Genomic DNA, 11,214 nt, shown 5'->3' on the forward strand with positions numbered 1-11,214 from the left:
TGGAGTGGGTGGAGAAGAATGTCAGGGGTGATTTGTGACAGAAGAAGAGCATCAAGAGTGAAAGGGAAGGTTTATAAGATGACAGCGAGACCTGTGATGATGTGGGGGATGATGGCAGTGACAAAAAGAAAGGAGGCCGAGCTGAAGATGTTATTAATTTCATTTAGACTGAACAGGATTAGAAATAAGACCATGAGAGGGACAATAATGCATCAGCTATTTGTATTTGTTTTGCACTGTTTCTGAAAAAAAGTTGGGAAGAAAATCCCTAAAAAGTGGGAAATGGAGCATGCTGCTTTATAACTGGTAAGGTGCTCCAGTGTTCTCTTTACTGACAGGACAGTTTGTTCTAATGTTCATCTGTGTGGGATCTCACAACAGCTCCCTCTGGTGGTCACGGTGGTGCAGCTCCATCTGCCAGGCTTTTGTTTAAATTCCGTTAACTTATCTATAAAAATAAGACTCTAGATTCTCAAAGGTCCAAATATTTTTTTGTTTTGTTTTCAGTGGAGAAAGACTTTTGTGATTTTCCTGAAAACCGATTATGCTGCTACTGATAGTGTTGTTACTGTTAGTGAGCAGGTAGTGAAAGAATCTGAGTGTATAAACATCCTATAAAAAGATATTATATTTATTTATTGGTCAGCACAGAGGTTCCCAAAGTGGGGGGCGCAGAGCCATTGCAGGGGAGTGCGGTATAAAAAAAAAATGAAAAGAAAAAAGAACTCTTGGACACTACTAGCATAATGGTCAGGTTTTTTTTTGACGGGGCTTCCACACAAACACAAAGCAGGAGATGAAGCATCGCCAAACATGTTTCCAAACAAACTTCCTTGCAAGCCAAAGACTAGAAAATATGAAGAAGCATGTCTTCCCTCTGGTTTCACCTGCATAAATGCCAAGGAAGGTCTCCTCGACAGAATTAGTTTCCCCTGCGTCAAGAGCAGCGCTGGGCTCTCCAAATCACCGACAAACAGTATCCCACATTCTTGATTTTTAGCTCAAAAACACTTCTTGTAATGACTAACTACTGCTGACATTTTGGAGATGTTAGCTCTTTATACAGAGAACATATTTATGTTATTAAACATATTTAATAATAACATATTATTTATTTGTGTGAGAACATATTTACATATAAAGGTATGAAGCCATAGCTGGACTGGCCATCGGGCATACCGGGCATTTGCCCGGTGGGCCGCTGGCGATTTCTTGTTTTTATGGGCCGATGGATTTTTTTTTTAAATTTTTTTTTTAGGAAGGGTATATATAATGAAAGGTGTTGGATTGGCCAATTGGTCATGATCGACTCTGGGCTGGACCAATTACAGCCGAGGAGGCCGGATGCACCCTCCCCCTTGTTTAGCAATCTTATAGACGAACTAAAGAAAATGGAGAACAAAAAAAGGAAAGGAGGTGTTTATGAAAATATCACTAAATCTGTCATTTATTAATTTTAATATTAATTAATGATCATGTCTCACCTCTAGGGTTCTTGGTCTTAATTTAAGGTTTTTCCTATAGCGATTGACAGATCACGTGACTTTCGCGCAATGCATGCCGGGAACTCGAGGCAAAACGATCCAAGTACCGCATCAAATGCAAGCATTTGCAGCACCGCAAAACGTTCATTCTCCGGTTCCAATACATTCTTGGTTTTTCTTTGCCGCACACAAAAGGAATGTACAAAACTAAGGAGAATAATGCCGGACCGTACAAAGACAGACTCGATGAAAAGGCAAAGAAAAGATACGAGGAAAAAATCAAAGGAGTGAAAGGGTCAGACCCTTACAAGCACACAGAGTGGACAAAAGACGTCAGTGTGCTGCCCAACTTTCACCACGCTCAGATTTATAATTATACGGTTCTTGGAGTGAGTGCATACACTCATGAAGTTTTTAGTAACTTCAGGTCACTGCAACAAGCCCAGGTACAGTTTACCGACGGATGGGTACAGGACCTTGAAATGCACTGTGTAGAACACAAGACCATCGTAAAAACAAAGGTAAGTTTACCAGTCTCACAAATCGTCGTCATAAATACACATTCGTTAACCGTTTATTAATATAACCTTTGAGCTCAACGGTAATTAATTAGTAGTGGAAATAATTTCTGGTACGCATTACAGAAATGTAGCAGTGACAATAATATTGTATGTTGTAATCGCACTGGACAATTAGTGATACAAAACAACTGTTTTATCCTGTGAATAAAAGTATATGTTTTTGTCAATATACCGTGGTAATAACAGAAGCGAAACGCAATATTCTGTCAGGACAATTCACTATTTATGCACAATAAATAAAGGAGCAGCGCGACAATTTCTGTTCAGCGCCAGACTTGCTTGTAACCTATATCACCAATTATGTTAAGAAAAATGACATATTAACTACTACAAAACATGTCTGTGAAGGTTCTCAGTCATCCAGGTCATCGTAGTCAAAGGAGTTTGCAAAGAAAAGCGTCTGGACTTCTTTAAGTTGCTTGAAGACGTTTCACCTCTCATCCGAGAAGCTTCTTCAGTTCTAAGGTCAAATGGCCGAGAGTCCCAGATTTAAACCCAGTGGGAGTATCCCCCCAAGGAGGGACAAAGGACCCCCTGGTGATCCTCTAATCACATGCGCCAAGGTGTGAAAGTGGGTGTGGGACCTAATCAGCCAGGGTTTCGGGTGAGCTCATTGTGAAACCTGGCCCCACCTTGTCATGTGAATTCCTGAGGTCAGATGGCCCAGGATGTGAGTGGGCGTTAAGGCGTCTGGGGAGGGAACTCAAAACTGGATTATAGATGGCAGACAGTTGGTGTCGTAAACCACCGCCTCTGTTCAAAGATGGTCGCTCACAGTGGACATAGATGGCCTCTTTCACTCCTCTTTCAAACCATCTGTCCTCTCCAGAGATGGGCAGTAACGCGTTACTTGTAACGCGTTACTGTAATCTGATTACTTTTTTCAAGTAACGAGTAATGTAAGGGATTACTATTGCAAAAACGGTAATTAGATTACCGTTACTTTCACGTAGGAACGCTGCGTTACTGCGTTACTAAAACCGTGATTTTTTGCGAGAACGTCTCATGACAGTGACGTAAGCGAGTGCGACGTTCGTGACAACAGCTGTCTGCAGATCATAATATATGGAGTGCGGGACAGAGTGTAGCATGCAGCGTTTAAAGCGTGGAAGTACTGACCTTATTTTGAGTTTGATTCCATAAAAAGTGACAAAAACATTAGTGTCCGTTGTGCGTGGGAAGAAAACTTCTTTTTACAGCGAAAAAACCCCTAAACTTCCAAGCAAGCACCGAGTGTACTACGACGTAATGTGAAATTCACAGAGAAACTCGCGGATTCTTCCACTGACCGCCGCGGCACACCTGCACCAGGGTAAACAACCTCCGCCTACCCCAGTCCTGCTTTACAGGTGAAAATAGAGCAACAGGACCGCTAGTCTTTGATTTTATTTATTTTCTGCTGTGTTTTACTTTCATCTATTTGAAAGAGTGAGTGTAAACATAAAAAAATATTTTATTTTATGTGCTGGAATGTGCAGAAAATAGGTTTAAATGTTAAACAAATTTCTTCCAGTCAGAGAATGTTGCATATAATTTAATTTTTGCTTGATGCATAAAGTTAAAAGATTAAAACTAATAAAACAAGTTTTAAAAAGAGACTTTTCCATTTGATTACATTTTGTATGATGAATTATGCAGAAAAAGTAGAATTGGGCTGAAAGATCTATCGCTTTATCACCTATTCAGGTTGTAAATCGTGTTTTTAAAAAGTAACTAAGTAACTAAGTAATTGATTACTTTTGAAAATAAGTAATCAGTAAAGAAACGGGATTACTTTTTGGGGGAAGTAATCAGTAATTAGTAACTGATTACTTTTTTCAAGTAACTTGACCAACACTGGTCCTCTCTGTCCAAAATGTGAACATTGGCATCCTCGAAAGAGTGACCTTTGTCCTTAAGATGCAGATGAACTGCTGAGTCTTGTCCTGTGGAGGTGGCTCTTCTATGTTGTGCCATACGCTTGTGAAGTGGCTGTTTGGTCTCTCCAATGTAGAGGTCTGGGCATTCCTCGCTGCACTGTACAGCATACACCACGTTGTTCAGTCTGTGTTTTGGAGTTTTGTCTTTCGGGTGAACCAGTTTCTGTCTGAGTGTGTTGCTGGGTCTGAAGTACACTGGGATGTCGTGCTTGGAGAAAACTCTCCTGAGTTTCTCTGATACACCGGCTACATAGGGGATGACAATGTTGTTGCGTCTGTCTTTCTTATCCTCCCTCGCTGGTGTCTGATCTTCTTTTCTGTGCATCTTTGCTGACTTTATGAACGCCCAGTTAGGATAACCGCATGTTTTCAGTGCTTCCTTTACATGTGTGTGTTCCTTCTTCTTCCCTTCAGGCTTAGAGGGAACATGTTCTGCCCGGTGGTGTAGGGTCCTAATTACTCCAAGTTTGTGTTCCAGAGGGTGATGGGAGTCAAAGAGGAGGTACTGGTCCGTGTGTGTGGGCTTCCGGTAAACTTCAATGTTGAGGTTGCCATTCTCTTCAAGGTGCACAGCGCAGTCCAGGAAAGGCAAACAGTTATCCTTTGTGTCTTCCCTGGTGAACTTGATGTTTTTATCCACGGCGTTAATGTGCGCAGTGAAGGATTCCACTTCTTGTCTTTTGATTTTGACCCAGGTGTCATCTACATATCTGTACCAGTGGCTGGGTGCTCCTCCTTTGAAAGAGCCAAGAGCTCTTTCAAAGGATCTGTTGTGTTCAGGACCACAGTCCTGAAGGGAAGGTGCACTGTGGTCCTGAACACAACAGATTATCACACAAAGATCACTACTCTCCTCAGTGACAACAACACCTACGAAGCTTTAAAACGAGACCCCACAAGCAGCTACAAAAAGAAAGTTATAGCTTGCCTTCAAGACCTTGAAAAGGACAAAATCATTGACCGCCTCAAATATCACCTCTACATTGGAGAGACCAAACAGCCACTTCACAAGCGTATGGCACAACATAGAAGAGCCACCTCCACAGGACAAGACTCAGCAGTCCATCTGCATCTTAAGGATAAAGGTCACTCTTTCAAGGATGCCAATGTTCACATATTGGACAGAGAGGACAGATGGTTTGAAAGAGGAGTGAAAGAGGCCATCTATGTCCACTGTGAGCGACCATCTTTGAACAGAGGCGGTGGTTTACGACACCAACTGTCTGCCATCTATAATCCAGTTTTGAGTTCCCTCCCCAGACGCCTTAATGCCCACTCACATCCTGGGCCATCTGACCTCAGGAATTCACATGACAAGGTGGGGCCAGGTTTCACAGTGAGCTCACCCGAAACCCTGACTGATTAGGTCCCACACCCACTTTCACACCTTGGCGCATGTGATTAGAGGATCACCAGGGGGTCCTTTGTCCCTCCTTGGGGGGATACTCCCACTGGGTTTAAATCTGGGACTCTCGGCCATTTGACCTTAGAACTGAAGAAGCTTCTCGGATGAGAGGTGAAACGTCTTCAAGCAACTTAAAGAAGTCCAGACGCCTTTCTTTGCAAACTCCTTTGACTACTACAAAACACTGACCTTTGTGGGAATGCTTGGAGCAGACTAACATGAGCTGGAGTGTTCTGAGACGTTATATTTGGTATATCCAGGCTCTTACTTTGGAAACATGGCTTAAAAAATTTCTCTTCAACGACAGCCGATAAAAAAACGATCTCTTTACCCGTCGGCTTCCCGTGGCTGTCATGCGACCGGCTATTGCAGTTAATAATACAACAGCTTCTTGCCATTTTTTGTGTTTCTTTTTATCGCTGTGTAACGTGTCTGTGAAGGTTCTCAGTCATCCAGGTCATCGTAGTCAAAGGAGTTTGCAAAGAAAAGCGTCTGGACTTCTTTGAGTTGCTTGAAGACGTTTCACCTCTCATCCGAGAAGCTTCTTCAGTTCTAAGGTCAAATGGCCGAGAGTCCCAGATTTAAACCTAGTGGGAGTATCCCCCCAAAGAGGGACAAAGGACCCCCTGGTGATCCTCTAATCACATGCGCCAAGGTGTGAAAGCGGGTGTGGTACCTAATCAGCCAGGGTTTCGGGTGAGCTCATTGTGAAACCTGGCCGCACCTTGTCATGTGAATTCCTGAGGTCAGACGTCTTCAAGCAACTCAAAGAAGTCCAGACGCTTTTCTTTGCAAACTCCTTTGACATCGCTGTGTAACTGAGTTCAATTGAAAGCCTGCGTGCCTCTTGCCTCAAGTTCCCAGAATCCTTTGCAGTTTTACCCCTGAATGACGTCACATTTTCAATCTCTCTGGTGGGCCGGTCTCCAGTCAAAATGCCCGGGCCGATTTTTTGTCCCAGTCCAGCCCTGTGTGAAGCTAAACAAATTCAATTCAATTCAATTCAATTCAATTTTATTTATATAGCGCCAAATCACAACAAAAGTTGCCTCAAGGCGCCTTATATTGTACAGTAGATAGCACAATAATAAATACAGAGAAAAACCCAACAATCATATGACCCCCTATGAGCAAGCACTTTGGCGACAGTGGGAAGGAAAAACTCCCTTTTAACAGGAAGAAACCTCCGGCACAACCAGGCTCAGGGAGGGGCGGGGCCATCTGCTGTGATTGGTTGGGGTGAAAGAAGGAAAACAGGATAAAGACATGCTGTGGAAGAGAGACAGAGGTTAATAACAGATATGATTCAATGCAGAGAGGTCTATTAACACATAGTGAGTGAGAAAGGTGACTGGAAAGGAAAAACTCAATGCATCATGGGAATCCCCGGCAGCCTACGTCTATAGGGCTTTGGAGTTGACGTCACGCCGCAATGCATTATGGGAGCGCGGCACCATTTTCGGGGTCTACGAATCAAAACAAACGACAAGATGCTTAAAAGCAGCTCAAAAGAGAATGGACTGTATAGAGACCGATTGCGTCCAGAGGCGAAGCGGCGGTACCTGCAGAAAATCGCGTGCATTGGAAATGTGGACCCGTATGAAACACAGCGGTGGAGTAGAAACCCTGAAGACCAACCGCTACTGACGTAGCCTGACATATTTTCGTACCTTGTCTGTGGAGTCAGCGCGTACAACTCGTCATTCAAACAAAGGTAAGTCAGCTCGAGTACTGCGAGTAAAATGCGTTTGATTTCCCTGCAAACATTCAGATTAGTGCAGCATAAATTCATTCATGAGGGTGAAATTACAGTGAGAACATGTGGAGGCTGTTAGAGGGATAACATAGTGAGTTCAGTGCATTGATGTGACATTGTCCTGAAGGATTTAGTTATTCTCTATGTGTAGTGAAGTAGATTTTGGGTTAGGATGTTACATGATGTCCCTAAACGCACCACTGACATCCACACCTTTCAGCCGACAATTACCTGGCTATAAGAAACAGCTGCGCTTCACTACTGAGAGAAGGCATTTGGCAGTCTTGGCAATCTAAGGTGGCTGCAGCACTAGGCAGTTGAGCTCCACATATCTCTTAAGGAAAGCTACTCAGTTGCCCTTAGAGAGTGGTAAGTGCGACTTTTGTTTATCATACTGTGGCATAGTAGGGTGGACTCTGACTACTGTTTCCCTCTCTTTAGTGATGGGTAGATGGGGCCTCGTGAAGCGTTTCAGCACATTCCCCAAACTGTATCGACACTGTGTCGACACAGTTTTGCTGTTTTGCTCCATACTGACACCTGCTGGACCTTAAATATCATTGCAGGCAACTTACTTGAGACTCACAACAGACACTGATTCAATGACCTAGTCGTACTTGTACACTGTAAGGTATTGTACTTTCCATGGAATCATTTTATATCTTTTATATTGCAAATATTGTAGACATCTTTAAAATATATTGTGAATGACATTAAGTGAAAATTAAAATGAAAGTATTGTGAATGTAATATTACCCATTTGACTCAGTTTATTATAAATTTCTATTCAGAAAAATAGGTTTATCCAATGTTTTTGCATTCAGTCTATTGCGGGGGGTTTTTTTTGACACCATTTCCCCAGCTTTGGAAAACTCACAGGGACAGATGAAGCTGGGGTACACAAAAGCTGTAAAGCCAGGTGGAAAAGGTTCTGATAAGATGTCTTCCTATTCCCCCAGTACGTTAAAGGATCCTCTGATCTTGGAATGTTTCTCTTCGACACTCTCCACAATACTAAGGGGTTGGCAGTCCTTTATAATAAAATTCAGGACTGCCTGGTCCAGAGCAGTCTTCCTAGATGCTTGATTTGAAAATAATAAAATACATATTAATAAAAAAAAATGATGATAAAGCTGTTCAGTGTCTATATAGGCCTACCAGTGTTCATTCTCGGTGAGTTTGTCTCCTCATTTTCATGTTTGGCTCTGTAATGCCTAAACACGGAGGAGGTGCTTTTGTTTGTGTAAGAAAGCAGAACAGATGCGACATTTGACCTGCATAAAATGAAATAAAAAATTTACACTTCAAGTCACATTGCTGTTTTTCCTATTCTGATAGATTACACTGAAACAAAGACAGACAAACTATTACCTTATTTGCAGTTAAAAGATCAAAATGATCCCACACAGCAGAAACATTTCTTTTTCTTTCAGGCTCCATTTTATTATAGAGAGATGTGTATTTATTTATTTATCTTTGCGAGAGTAATTTTGTGGGGGGTTTTTGGTGGCGACTCATTCCGTTGGCAGATGCGGATGCGGTACCTTTTAAACACAGTTTGGTGCGTTAGCAATGAGCGATACAGCTGCTGTATCGATCACGTGACTTTTTCTTAAAGCGACGCACTCACCGATACAGGCATCGCTAGGTGAGCTTGATACAAGCGTCGGTGCGTCAGTGTTGCAGGACCCATCACTACCTCTCTTGTTGCAGGTGTGCATTAGACTGCTGCTGTCTTGCCAGATGCTGTTTTGTTTGTTATGCACTACTTTTATAACGTATAGTGATTTGGGATGTGGTTTTATGTAGATCTTTTATTGATTGTTTAACGTTTTATCTTTTCTTTTATTGCTTTAGTGGAGGTGCGGCCGCTTGTTTAGAGGCTAGGCACGTGAGGTGGAATCCCCTCCCCGATGCATGCGAGTGTACACACCGGGCATAGGCAGATTGCACCATTTAGAGTTTAGTGTGAGTGAGGTTTGCTGTGAAATCACACGGGTGAGTAATTGGTGGCACCCTTGGGCACTCCTCCCTGTAGGTTGCCTCCTCAAGTGGCCGGTCTCCACCATTTTGTCTAGTTGCCTCTTTTAACATATTGTGCTTGTTTTAGTGTAGCATTGTGGTAGGGAGTATGTCGTTTTAATCATTGTTCGGTAATAAAGTGTTTTAATTATTTTACTCTCTTACCCCTGCTACCCTAGGTGCCTTTTTAATCTTTTAGTTATGTTTTAGTAGTTCCTCTAAATAAACTTTTGAATTATAAACTTTCTTTGTCTCACCTCTGCCTTTAAATAACGAGTCTGTGGGCTTTGGTAGCCAGTGCAATCTTCTCATTGGCTAGAGAAATCTTTCCTGGGGTTGTAGCGCCCTCCCCCAGGTGGCGTTGTCACTACTTTAGTAACCGTCCCCGGTTATCTCATTTTCGCGACACCACATATGGTTAAAGAAATTGCAATAATTTATTCATATTTATTATAAATAATTCTAATTACAAATATTGAAGCAAGATGTATATCTTGTGTCACTAAAAATACATTTTATTTTAGTTTTATACATTGATTAATGACCTGCAGAATCTCCTTATCATATTAAGTGATTCATAATTGTCACTTTATGCTTTCTCCATCTCTAAAGTGATGACATCCTTGCATTACATACTTTAGGTTCATTTTCTGCAGGCAGGTTTCTGACAGAGAACAGGCAGATTTACCCTATAAAATGCAGCATTCTATAGATGGATGCATAAAGAAATGAAAAATTACATGTATGTGCTAACTTTCTAAACACTGTTACATTTATGATAAAGTAGATAAAACACATTTATGTCGGCCTTGGCTCATAGTTCTTGTCTTTAAATTAACTTTGTCTGTGTGTGTTTCAGGTGCTGCACTCTCAAAGACTGAATGAACCAGCATTGCAGCCATGGGTCACTGTGAGCATCACAGGGAAGGTTGAAGCCGCCCACTGCACCTGTATGGCCGGAGTCGTGGAGACCTGCAGCCATGTTGCTGCTCTTCTGTTTAATGTAGGAGCAACAGTGCGGATCTGTGGCACAAGGCCTGTTACAGATGAACCTCCATACTGGGTTTTGCTGGGTTATGTGACCAAGATACAGCCAGTGGTTGGCCATAAGATAGACTTCTCCTCTTCAGCTGCCCAAAAAAAGGCTCTTGATCAAAACATAAACAGACCATCCGTATTGAAAGGTAAAAGGAGCCGTCCTCAAAAAAGAAAAATCCCACCTGCTACTGTGGAGGAGTTGTCACTGCTATAATGCCATAATGTTTTATCTAGGGGTCTAGATTTATGCCTGTAGTGCACTGCCATGTAAATAATTTGCATTTACTGAATATGTACTGACTGAGTCCCACTGTTCAAAAGTTGAATAAAGAAACAAACTAATTTTTGCCTTTTTTTATTATTAAAACCACTTTATAGAACATCACATCAGTTACAATGTAGAATCCACGTCATTTATAGTTTACAAATGACAAAATGTTTACATAAAATCATGACAGTGTTTACATGATATCACCCACTACTAACATTATTTACTGTATCTTTTGAAAAAAAAAGTAAATACCACTATTTATACAGCAAAAGACTTAAGAATATTTAACAGGAGCAAGTTTCATTTTCCCTGGTTTTACTATAATACTGTTCAACAAATGCAGCAAACTTTCACCATCTTATCCAGAAGGGTCACCTCTTCACCCTCACATGGAAGAAGTAATCTGATTGGCATGGTGGTATGTTTGAAGCAGGTCCCTTGTGTAGCGCTGGAACCCAGTCACGATGTGTTTCATCCATTTCATAGGCTAGTTTGCTGCAATAATGCCAAATAATTAGAAACTCTATAAAGAGAAGGTAGTTCTGCAAAATCACTCAGTAGGATGTTTGTTCTAATTTGCTATGACCTCAGAGCGCATCGAAAATAAAACTAATAGGCTATAAAGAGTGATACGAACATATTTAGAACTTACCGGAATGAAAATGTCTGGAGCACCAACAGATATTTGAAGATGGAAGAGAACTGGATATCAGCTCGTCTCACAGCTGCTATCCAGGC

The 11,214-nt window shown here is 41.7% G+C and overlaps 1 long non-coding RNA gene across 1 annotated transcript; it reads left to right on the forward strand.

Annotated features, from left to right (window-relative positions):
- Positions 1-7,297: 7,297 nt before the first annotated feature.
- On the forward strand, positions 7,298-9,409 carry LOC109199638 (uncharacterized). Its single transcript, XR_002059957.2, has 2 exons — positions 7,298-7,514; positions 8,859-9,409. It is a non-coding gene; the product is annotated as an uncharacterized LOC109199638 (long non-coding RNA).
- The last annotated feature ends 1,805 nt before the right edge of the window (positions 9,410-11,214 follow it).

This window comes from Oreochromis niloticus, linkage group LG9 (assembly GCF_001858045.2).
Source record: "Oreochromis niloticus isolate F11D_XX linkage group LG9, O_niloticus_UMD_NMBU, whole genome shotgun sequence".
In the NCBI taxonomy this organism is placed as follows: domain Eukaryota; kingdom Metazoa; phylum Chordata; class Actinopteri; order Cichliformes; family Cichlidae; genus Oreochromis; species Oreochromis niloticus.